Below are 12,418 nucleotides of genomic sequence, written 5' to 3' on the forward strand. Positions count from 1 at the left end.
GAGCCGCCCCCACTGGGAGCTCCTCGGGGGCCAGAAAGATGGTGCCCAGCACATCAGGAACTGCAGTGGGAATGACAGGGAGCACCCAGGGGCAGCTCCAGGGAACCTGGAGAAGGAACCAGCTCGAGAAAGCAGACCCCATTCGTCTGGGGGGGTCTGCCAGCACAGTCACTTCCATCTGTAAGAGCTTACACTAGGACATTTTCAGCAAGTAGGGACACTTTGGCAGGAGAAAGATCATCTATTTAGCAGTGGGTCAGCACTGTATCAGCCAGTGGGGATGGGAAACTGGTGGGGGGTGGGCACACACATCCTCACAGAAAACAGCATGCCTGACACCTTCCCTACAGCTCTTCTGCTGGCCCGAGCCCAGCCCCTGCTGCAGTGCCAGGTATCAGGGGAAAGTCGGTTTCTAGGCTGTTAAATGAGTTCAGCCATCTTCAGAGATTAAACAGAAATGCAGAGGGGCTTGCAGGGACATCATTTTCCTGGCTGTCAGGGAAGCTAGGAAGGAAGAGGTTGACAGATCTCCTGTGGTGGCAGAGGCCATGGCCATGTGCAAGCAATGCACTGGTGTGTCGGAACCCAGGATGCATGTGCCTCCTACCTGGGATCTCTGCTGTAGTCTACAGATACACAGATAAAGGCACAGCTACGAGGGGGCGCATGGTGAGCAGGGCGCCCGGCGCACCCCTGCAACCCCAGCAACTCAGGAGGCTGAAGCAGGAGGATTGCAAGTTCCAGACCAGCCTTGGCAACTTTGTGAGACCCTGTCTCAACATTTTAAAAAGTTTCAAAGAGCTAGGGATGTAGTTCAGCAGTCAAGCGTTCCTGCGTTCAGTCCTCAGTGCCCCCCCCCCCCCAAAAAGCCACCATTGTGGGATTTTCAGTGGCCGCAAAACCCTGAGGCTGCTTGTGCGCCCTGTTGGAGGACCAGTGCTTGCTCTCCCTGGCCACAGCCACCAGCACTGCAGACTCCTGAGGAGAGGGCAAGGTACAGCAGGAGAGGGGTCGACCATATCCACCTGTAGTCAGGACAGGATCAGCTGGAGAAGAGCTGAGAGAGTCAAGGCGGGCCTCCAGCAGGGCTGCTGACTTGCCGGTTTGTGCTGTTTAGATTTTTTAGTATCTTATTTGCAGATTCATGTGATGCTTATGTGGAGCCCAGTCTAGTATCCTGGGTTAATTCTTTACAGTTCTGTTTTAGTGTGAATTTCAGGCGGGTTGTGTCTGCAGCTGTGAGTGGCAGGGCTTGGGCACCACCTGGTTGGTCTGCTGTTACCCTGTGTGGTGTTTTAGGATCCCCTCGGGTTATACTCAGGTGTTACACAGGTAGAGACTTTCCTGGATTTCAGAAAAAAAGGCATTTGTTTTTACTTTAAAAGAATTTTTCTATAAGCCCTTTGAATACAAATATGTGGAACTAAAATCTTTTGTGAAGCCTGACAATGAACTATTTTTCAAGCTTTTTATTTTTTGTTGTGACTTAGTTGTTTTCTATTATTCGGTTATACATCCTTGCAGAAGATTATAGTGAATTTAATTAATTACGCAGGAGGCAATAATACGGAAATACGGTCCACTATTTTTTATACAGTATAATAAGTTAAAAAGTCATAAACTTAAGTCCATTTCATGTGACTAGGCTCGATTTTTTTTTCTCTACCCCTTTTTTTAATGTACTTTTTTGTTGTTTGTGGCATTTTCTTTTTAAAACTAGTTTTCTCATAAGTCAAGAGGGCTAGGGCAGGAGCTCAGTGGTAGAGAACTTGCCTTGCATGCTTGAGGCCCTGGGTTTGATCCTCATTACCACATGAAAATAAACAAATAAAAATAAAGATATTATGGGGCTGGGATTGTGGCTCAGTGGTAGAGTGCATGGGTGCAACCCGGGTTCAATTCTCGGTGCCCATAAAAAAAAATAAAGGCATTGTGTTGTGTCTATCTACACCTAAAACAAAATAAATATCTAAAAAAAATAAAGATATTGTATCCATCTACAGCAATAACAAAAAAAAGTATATTAAAATAAATTTAAAAAAGAAATTATAAAAAAAAAGAAAATGTAGCACTTATACACAATGGAATATTATTCAGCAATAAAAGAGAATAAAATTTTTAAAAAAAAGAAGTATAAGAAAGGAAGAGCACCTTCAGCACTCACTGGGCGTGGGAGCAGCATTAGCATGGGATGCTTGACATCCAAGGAAGGGGGCACTTGACCTGGGGAGTAGATAGGCCTCAGAGACACGTTATTAAAGGGGAAGTAAACTTAGGTTTACTTGAGTTCCACCAGAAAGTAGAGTACAACAGTAAGTATTTAGTTCTGACTGTAATCCCAGCAGCTCAGGAGGCCGAGGCAGGAGGATGACAAGTTCAAAACAAAGCCAGCCTCAGCAACTTAGTGAGACCCCATCTCAAAATAAACAATACAGTAGGCTGGGGCTGGAGCTGAGTGGTTAGCACTGTTGGGTTCAACCCCTGGTGCCCAAAAAAAAAAAAAAAGAGTTCTGAAAGACCCTTTATGATCAAGAGGAAAGATTCAGAGAATATTAGGGGGTTGTCATTGTGGCTTTTGTTTTTTGTTTTGTTTTGTTTTTTAAGTCAAGTGTTTTTATCGTCAACACTAGTAACTGAAACTAGAGGAAATTATTTCTTAAAAAATACCTTCCTTCTGTCCTTCCCCTGTCTGTGGAGTTTCTCACGACTAAAACACTTAGGATCACCTCAGGGGAACTGGGCTGCACGAAATAACCAGACAAGAGACTGAGATATCTTTTTCTTGGGTCCTGTGACGGCTCCTCCTACTTTAGGGGTCCATTGAAAGAGCAAGAGAGCACTGCTGACCCCTTTTATTGGGGAGAAGCCATTCATTGAGGCCAGGGGTCAGGTTTCAGGGGTCTGAGTCTAGCCTCGTGATGTCTGCTGTCGGCAGGTTGGAAGACCACTCCCAAGGGCAGAGCAAGAGAAGGGGACACACAGAAGGCATTTCCATGGAACATTCTGTCCCAAACAGGGCAAAGGGGTGGGATTACCAAGGAACAGGTGGGCATAGCTCAGCCCCATGGGTGACACGCCTACCTCTGAAGACACGCCCTCAACTTCCCAGGCTGGGACAATGCCCAAGTCACCGCACAATGTAGTGAATGATTGGTCAGAGCCCCTTGCTTCAGGACTGGAAGTTGTGGTCATTGAGAACAGCCCCCCACAGCTGACTCCAGGTTCTGTTAGAAATCTTACTGTCACCTCAGGGGATTGAGAAAAAGGTGCCTCTGTCGTGCTGGGTGCCTGGTGGCCTGGTCTTGGTTCCTGGCGGGTGGACTTGCCTTTTCCCTGCAGCTTCTCTGTTGACTATCTGATGTGTCTCGGGTGTGCAACCCGTGGACAGGTGTGTTCGATTCTTGCATCCTGGACCGAGTGCTGCCTTCGACCGCACGGGAAGAGGACAGCTGGTCTGGGTGTAGAATTCCCAGTTCCGCCATTTCCCGGGCTTCCTAAGCAAGAAACCCAGAGAGGCCTGGGCCCCCAGCCTTGCCGCCCTGGCTTCATGTCCGCCGCTGTACCCGGGGCTGCGCTCTTGAGTTCTTCTCTGCCTTTTGATTTTCCCAGCCTTTTAAACAGTATCTGTGGGGTGGGCTGCAGGTGGCCCCGGACTTACGTGGAGGAGGGCGAGCCCCCTGCCTTCTGCCTCCCAGCTGTCCTGCTCCAGGCTTGTGCTATGCAGGCCCTCATGCAGGAGAGGGCTTCTCTCGGGTCCTCTGAAGACCTTCCCTCGGAGTCTTTTTCCTCAGCGTTTCCTCGTTTTCCTTCGTTTTAGCCTGTGTTTCTCCCTGACATCAACGTGGATTGTTTTCATCTTTCGGTTTTTTGTTTTGTTTTGTTTTTAATCCATGTCTGTTTTACTCTTTGCAGTTCTCATTCTGTTGGTTCTGTGATGGTCCTATTGTGGTCTTGTCATGGTGCTGTCATGGTCCTGTCTTGATGCTGTCTTGGTCCTGTCTTGCTTGGCCCTGTCTTGGTCCTGCCTTGGTGCTATCTTGGTGTTGTCTTGGTCCTGTCGTGGTGCTGTCTTGGGCCTGTCGTGGTCCTGTCATGGGCCTGTCGTGGTCCTGTCATGGTGCTGGTGTGAGCCTGGCAAGCCTTCTCCACTGGTGTCCGGGTGGCCTCTCAGGCCTGTGTTCTGCCACAGTTGCCTACCTCTCTGGCTGAAGGCAGCCACTGGCTGTCACAAGTGAGGGTGCTTGGGTGCCAGTGGAGACTTTTTTTTTATGGACACTCAAATTTGAATTTCACATCATTTTTACATTTCGAAATATTACTTTATTTGATTTCCCAACCATTTAAAAAAAAAATAAGACCACCCAGTAGAGCGCTCGCCTAGCAAGTGCGAGGCCCTGGGTTCAATCCTCAGCTCCACATTTAAAAATAAATAAATAGAGGTATCGTGTCCAACTACAACTAAAAAATAAGTATTAAAAACCATTCACCTATACTTGTGGGCTGTAGACAGCAGTAAGGAGCCCCGCTGGCCCCAGCTTGGTATCATTACAGACCCATCTGCAGCTCAGAACTGGTTCTGGTGGTTTCCCCTGGCTGCCTTCTCTGCTTTCAGTGTGGCGTGCAGAGCTGCCCCTGCAGGCCTTGTGTTCTGACAGGGAGGGGCTCTTCTCTTGGACCCTGCCTTGCCTCAGAAGAGTGCCTCTGCTCTGTCGTCCTCGAGCAAGATTCCTCCCAGGCAGGGCCCAGTTCCAGGCACCTCTGCACTGCTGCCCCCAAGACTGCCACTTACACCCTACCCTGGTATGGAGCGAGATTTGCCAAGAAAAATGCAAGCTTTTAAGCATGTCCAGCTGGGATTCCACATCTGTTTATCCCTGCTGGATGCAGCAGCAAGTGCTGTGCCCTGGCTTCTCTTAGTGGCCAAGGCAGGAGCCCAGGAGTTCAAGGCCAGCTTGGGCAGCACAGTGAGACCCTGCCCCAGAAGGGGGTGGGGCATGTATTAAGATTCACAGCTTTACAAGGGCGCCGTTCTCACAGCCTGCAGAAGTCCTTCAGGCTTCCTGCTCAGCCTCGAGTGTCAAAGCAAGCCTCCCTTCGTGTGGGACGTTTTTAAAGACACCGGCTTATCTGGAAGCTCTAACAAAGCAGAAAAGGTGTGGTTGCCAGTTAGCTCTCATCTTCTTGGGTGCCCTGTGGCATGGGAGAGCATTGGCAGGCCATGGGTGACCATCCTGTCATGATGGGGACAGGCTCCTACTATCAAAAGGTGGCATTGTGCCGGGCACAGTGGCGCACACCTGTAATCCCAGTGGCTCTGGAGGCTGATACAGGAGGATCATGAGTTCAAAATCATCCTCAGCAACAGCAAGGTGCTAAGCAACACAGTGAGACCCCCGTCTCTAAATAAGATACAAAATAGAGCTGGGGATGTGGCTCAGTGGTCAAGTGCCTCTCAGTTCAGTCCCTGGTACCAAAAACAAAAAAGGTGGCATTGTAGAGTTCTACCTATGTATGATAGGGACACAGCTGCAGGGCGAGAGCCCTACCCCAGGCCCAGCACGCTTGCCTGGGTTGCGACCACGCGTGGCCAGAGAACAGAAGGGAATGGGGAATCAAGGTCATTGTGGGATCCAGGAGAGATTTTTTACTCCCTGACTTTCTCTATACTTTCAGAAATACTTTTAAAATTTCCGAGACCCAGTTGAAGAGCATTTCAGCCAGCTTTTTAGAAAAACTTGCTTTTAAAAACAAACTGCAAAGGGCTGGGGATGTGGCTCAAACGGTAACGCGCTTGCCTGGCATGTGCGGGGCGCTGGGTTCCATCCTCAGCACCACATAAAAATAAAAAGATGTGTCCACCGAAAACTGAAAAATAAATATTTAAAAATTCTCTCTCTCTCTTTAAAAAAAAAAAAAATCTGCAGATCTGAGGTTGTGACTCGGTGGTAGAGCGCTTGTCTAGCATGTGTGAGGCACATAAATAAAGATTCATCAACATCTGAAATATATATATTTTTAAAAAATGCAGTGAGGCCAGGCATGGTGGCACACTCATCCTGGCCACTTGGGAGGCTGATGTAGGAAGACTGAGTTTGAGGCTAGCCTGGGCAGCCTAGCAAGACCTGGTGTCAGGAAACCTGCAGTGTATGGGAGGAAGGAAGGTTCTGGCTTCAGGTTCAGTAGAAGCACAGTGTGCAGTTCAGCGTCCAGGATGGATGGCTACAGCTGCACGTCCGCTCCGTCTACCCTCTACCTTCCGCTTTGTTGGGCTCCTGGGAATCAGCAAGTTCCACAGCTCACTCTGCTTCATTCGGATGAGAAGGACACTGGCTCTGACCCCAGTGAAGTAAGCTGTCATCTCAGAAGCCATTCTTCTCGCCATTAACCTCTGTTAACAGAAACCCTGTAATCAGTAACTTTTTTTTATCGTATTTTCTGTTGCATCAAAAAATGGATATGTGTTTTTTCTTGTTATTTAAGTTCCTACATAACAACCTCTGTTTTACCTCTTGGTACACAAAGACAAAAGGATTTGCTGTCTGTGTCTGCCAGCCCCTACTGTGTCCTCCACACTGATGCAGATGCAGACAGCCAAGCGCCACTTGGCCCCAGGGGCCTCCTGAGGGCGAGGCCCAGGGCCTGCCACCAGTACGGGCAGCTGACCTGAAGGCCTTGTACAGGGCCAAGGTGACAACGGTGTCACTTATTTACTTCTTTTTACACAATGGCCCAACAGACTTTAAAGTTTTATCTGAAATCTGTTTTGGTAAGAATCTGTCTTTTGTAGTAATGGTTTCTCTTTTTGGTAAATAACTCTGCATCTCATCAATACCAGTATCCATCCCCAGTCCTGACCACCCCCTCCTTCTTGCCATTGCTTCTTGGACGTGTTATGGGCATCTTAAAGTTGGAGTGCTCAAGGCAGGATCCCAGACTCTCCACTCTTTCCCATTTTAGGAAACAGCTGTCCAGGCCAAAGTGCAGGTGGCCCAGAGTCTTCCTACCTCGCCCCTCCATACGGTCCAGCTGCTTATCTTTGGACCCATGCTCAGGGCCTCAGCTGCTGTCTGCCTGGCCTGCTGTAGCTCTCTCCTGGTGCTGCCCTCCTCTGACAGCCAGCACACTGTGCTCTTGAGAGTAAATGCTGTCTCGTCTGTACTCCTGGAAGCCCTCTGTGTGTTCCATCTGTTAAACCAGAGGCCCTCCTGTGGCCAGCTGGCCCTCCACGGCTGTTGAAACTCCCCTCCCACTCTACCTCACTGCCCCTGTGTCCCTTTCCCTTTCGATGCTTAATAGTGTGCTAAGGAAGCCCTGACCTCAGGGCCTTTACACTGGCCCCTCATCTGCCTGCAGCTCTCACTCCCAGCCCTGGCATGTTTTTAGGTGGCTCCTTTGTGGCCATGACACCTTGAGTCCTTCTGCCAACTCTTCCTCTAATCACACACCATGAGCATCTGAGTTTGCTGTGTTGACTCAACCTTGTCAGCTGTGTGCATTGGGTCCAGGGTCCCAGGCAGCTGACAAGACCTTGCTTGGTGGATACTGGCTGGCCAGAGGGAGAGAGGGACAAATAAGCCCAAAGTCACCCCCTAAAAAGGAGCATGAGTAAATGTTTTCTCTGGCTCTCCGTCCTGAACCCAAAGATGTGATAAATAGGATAAGATGCTCATCATCCTTGGATTATAAGGACACTTCAGATTTTTACTTAACCACACTACTGCGTGTCTGTACTTTGGAAGTCAGAGAGCAGGAGCTTGTTAAGAGTGTCTGGCACACACCACCCACTGACCGCCCACTGACAGTCTCTCCACGCAATTCCCACTGTGTGTCTCTGAGCTTCTGTTGGGAGGCTCCCTGCTCCCTCCCTCACCTTTGTGAGGCTCCCCGTCTTCCTCTGGGTCCACAGGGACAGGTGGGGTGCATGCTGCCCCCAGGCCATCCACACCCAGAATTCACATGCCTCCTGTCTGTTTTCTCTTTTGGTTATTGTGTGGCTCCAGTATATTTGTGATCAGAATTCAAGAGAGAAAAATGTGGGAGCAGCCCCTCTGCAGGTGCTGTGGGCTCTGATGTCCCTAAGCATGCCCAGATTGCTGGCCACCTGCAAGTGTTTAGGTCTCGCTAAGTTTCTGAGGCTGGCTTTGAACTTGTGCTCCTCCTGCCCCAGCCCCGTGTTGCTCTGCGTCTGTGTTGGTCTCTTTGTTTGTTTCTTGTTGTTTGTTCCTGTGCTTTGCCAGAGTGTGTCCTCAGTAACTGCCAGCAAAGGGTACGTGGAAGACACGTTATCCTCAGGTAGCCTAGATGCCTTAATCCTGTCTTCACTGGACAGATGTGAGATGGCCCTAGAATTGTGGGATGGAAATTATGTGCCCTCAGATTCTGGACTGTTCTGTGCACCGTCTCCTAGTAGCTTTGCCTCTGCTGAGAAGCCTGCCATTCTGATTCTCTCCCGTGCCGCTTGTGATCTGCTGAACAAGTTTGCACTGTGGGTACCGTGCCAGGAGTGCACGGGCACAACTCCTCCCATCGTGGAGCTGACACCACAGAGAACACAGACAGATGACACAGATGAACACGCAGTGGTCCTCACTTTTTTCTCATTTTTACTTTCTCTGGGACACAAGGTCCAAAAACCTTTAATGGAAAATTCCAGAAATAATTCCTGTGTTGTAAGCAGCACACCATTCTGCATTGCAAGATGAAACCATGGCCCTTCCTCTGCTTTCCACCAAGGACGTGAGCCCCCTTTGCCCATTGTGTCCAGTGCTACCCTCCCGACAGTGACTTGACAGCCGCCTCGGTTACCAGATCTCTGTAATGGTGTCACAGATCCTGTGTGCAGACAACTCTTAGGAGGTGGTCTAATGCTGCGTCCTGATACCAGGGTCCTGGCCTCGCTTACCTCTCCTCACAGGCTACATCCTTTCACACCCCAAGAAGGCTGAGCACGAGCAGCGCGGTGCAGTGAGTGAGAGGGCTGGTCAGAGCCTCCCCTGCAGCGCAGTGTTGGGGTCTCTGTCTCACTGTGGATTTCTGCGTTAATCTCCCGCTGGCCTGCTTTATAAGTCGAGCTCTGTCGGGGATGTGCATGTACAGGAATGAAGAGTCCACGTAGAGTTTGGCACTGTCTGTAGTGTCAGGCATCCCTGGGGTCCTGGCATGTGTCCCTGCAGAAAAGGGACTGCTGTGAGACTGAGCACAGTGGAGCAGGTAGTTACAGCAGGTCACGCAGTCCCTCTGTGACCAGAGGCCGCCTAAAGAAGTCCAGAGCATGGGGCTGGGGCTCAGAGGCAGGGCGCTCGCCTGGCATGCCTGAGGTACTGGGTTTGAGCCTCAGCACCACGTAAAATAAAGTTATTGTGTACACCTATAATTAAAAAATAAATATTAAAAACATAAAGTCCAGAGCAAGCTGGCGAGGTGGTTCTCAGGGAAGTCTGAGAGGAGTTGGGGGTCAGGGGACAGAGAAGGAAGATAGGACTGCATGAGAGGGCCACCCAGACAAGGAACAGGCTTACTGTGGTTGAACGGAAACCGTGGCCGGGGAGTGACCCGCCTCCGTCAGCTATGGGCTGTGCAGTAGGAGGGCGGAGCTTCAGGTGGGGGCATCAGCCTTGGGTCTGTGAAATCATGGAGCCCAGGCTAAGTGGATGCATGGCATTTCTGGGAGCTGCGGGAGAGGGTGTGGAGACAAACCCGAGACAGGTAGGAGTGCCAAGTGGGCGGCCACACACCACAGCCCTCCAGCTGGAGATGGATTTCGCAGTCACAGAGAATGTGGCATTTAAAGCCATTGAACTCAAGATGCTCGGAAAGTGTATGAACAGATGATTCAGATCCGGGAAAGGAGGCTGAGAGGCAGGAGACAGGGACAGGCTTCGGGTGGGTCAGAGCACCGTGCACAGCTGTGGGTTCCTGGGGGTGGGCAGTGAGCTGCCACATGTCTGCTGCCTCCAAGGAGAGATGCTCAGTGGTGCCACGTGAGCAGCTATGCAGTGCTGCCTTCCTGGTGCCTGTTCACTAGTGAAAGATGTTTTCCTCCGTAGAACTCGGAGGCTGAGCTCAGAGTTTTTGCAAAAAGCCCATCAAAGGCCATTGGGAGGTCATGGGGCAGGCTTCTCTGGCCTCGCCTAGGGAAGACATGCGACGAGCACTCCTGTGTGCACTGTGCCTTGAGCAGCTTGTTCCTCTCACTGTGCTTCCTTTAGGAAATACGGCACTTGCTGGAATTTCTCTCTTGGGTCCATTGGAGTAGGTTTTTGCAGTTCTCATGAAGCAGCCTAGTTTGGCGCTTACCTGTGGTCCCAGCACTTGGGAGGTTGTAGAGGGAGAGCCCTGCAGTTCTAGGCCTAGGTAACAGTGTGAGGCAACAGACCTCAGTTGTGGATCCGAGGTTTGTTCTTTCCTTGGTCTGGCCCAGCACCTCTCAAGCTGTGGTGTCACTCAGGAGACTGTCTGGAGGGGACCCTGGGCCCTAGCTCAGCTGGTGGCTAGGGAGGGGCTTGTGAGCAGCCCTGCTGCTGCAGGCCATGGCCAGGAAGCCTCTGGAACAAGGGCCACACCTCACTCGCTGCTGGTCTGCAGGGAACATCATTCCAGTGTGCCTGGAGCAGCACTTTGAGCCAGCCAGGCTACGTACAGAGCATGCACGCTGCTGAGGTCTCGTCGTCTCCACTCCGGGCAGGACGTGCCCAACCACCACAGAGTGTGTACAGAGGCGTCTGGAAAGAATACCTGTTGGCACTGTGCCAAGGACGGAGGAAACAGGGCAACCTGGGGCAGGGCACCAGGGCAGGGCCAGGCCTCTAGGGAGAGCACTCGGGGCTCCAACCGTCCCACCTCCCTAAAACCTTCCAGTTGCTCACAGTCTGTGAATTGAGAACCGGGGAGCAGCACCCAGGGTGGTGTGAAGAAAGTGTCACATTATAGTGGCCTGTGCCCTGCTGCCTCCCCCACTTGCCACCCTCTCCCCGCGCACTTCCTGCCCACCTTCACAGCAGGTGGTAACAGTGCTGCTGGGGAGAGCCGAAGGGTGTGGGTGAGAAGTTGCGGGTGGCGTGGACTGCCCCTCCTCTGTGTGAGTCTCTGTCGGGGTTGTAGGTGTCCTAGGCAGGCTTTAGCGTGGGGATCAGGCCTGGGGTTTCTCTTAGAAGTGCTCAGCCTGGGGTCCATCCCGAGTGCTCCCCTAAACAGCCCTCACCCTTCTGCAGGCCTGCTGCACTGTCTAAGCTGTGTGCAGTCTTCACTGCACCTTCGGAGGTCTGAGGTGGGTGGGTCTCTGAGTCACATGAGCCTGCCTCATCATGAGCATTGCTGTGTTTAATGCCTTGCTCAGTTGGCACACTGTGAGGTTCCGGAAGCTCACGCAGACTGATGGTGTGGTGGTTCTCAAGGTGTGGTGCTTGGTTTGAAGCACAGTACTCACTTTGCCATGGAGGAGTGCAGCAGGCTAGAGCTCGTGACTCTGCCTCCTGGGAGCTAAGTCCCAGCCACTGTTTGCCCTTGGGCTTCAGGGGTCTTGTGGCTACAGTTGAAAACACACCTGGGCTTTAGCTGGAGACTGGCCAGGACAGAACCACGCGTTTCATCCTTCCCCCAAGATGAGCAAGGCCTGGGATCTAGCAGGAGCATCTGACTCGCCCTCCTTGCTCAGGGCGCTTGTGCTGGAGAACTCCCTGCTTCCCCTAGGGTGGCTCTGCCCAGGGTGGGAGGCAGAGGCAGGTTCTCACACGCCTGCTTAGCTTTGACAGTGTTTGAACCATGTATCACCGACACATGCTGTGTGCTTAGAGCTAGGGCTTCAGAGATGGTAGAGACAAGGTCTCTGCCCTCACAGGTGCCCACAGAACAGTGCCTAGGCGCCACCAGCCCCTCCTTGTTCATGTGGTCTTGTCTGTTCTGCTGTCTCCAGAGATGACGCAAATGCTGCTGTGTGGCATTGGTGTGACTTGCTCGTTGAGACCACACACCCTATTCTGAAATTTTAGATAGTGCCTTTCTTGTGTACAGTGGTTGGTGTGTAGCACTGAGCCAGAGAGGGACATTTTGGAGTTCGTTTGTGTCTACTTAATAAAAAGTGAGTCCTTCGTGGTTGGGAGCTGTTGGTAGTACCGGGGTGCTTCAGAGCAGACAGGCACTGTGCCTGTGCCAAGGTGGAGGGAAGAGCAGAGCCTGGGTGCTGGTGGGGCCAAGCCTGCAGGGGAGAGAGTGCCCTGGGGGCATCATCTTGCCAGCCTGGGGTGGAAAGGCTTTGCTCGTGACTGGGAACTTGAATGCCCCTCTGCAGTGTGGCAGCTCTGCGGACTTGTCTTACCATGTTGCTATTTAAAGTGTAAATCAAAATCACTTCATTGGAAGAAATCTGTATGCCATCTTTTAATGAAGGAGAAATTAAACCTGTATATAGAGAACCTTTTTT

The 12,418-nt window shown here is 51.3% G+C and overlaps 1 protein-coding gene across 4 annotated transcripts in view; it reads left to right on the top strand.

Annotated features, from left to right (window-relative positions):
- The window catches only part of SFSWAP (splicing factor SWAP), a 65,141-nt gene that overhangs the window by 21,602 nt on the left and 31,121 nt on the right, over nucleotides 1-12,418 (top strand). The gene's annotated exons all lie outside the window — the stretch shown is intronic.

The sequence above is a fragment of the Spermophilus citellus genome (assembly GCF_964194105.1).
Source record: "Spermophilus citellus genome assembly, chromosome: 3".
In the NCBI taxonomy this organism is placed as follows: domain Eukaryota; kingdom Metazoa; phylum Chordata; class Mammalia; order Rodentia; family Sciuridae; genus Spermophilus; species Spermophilus citellus.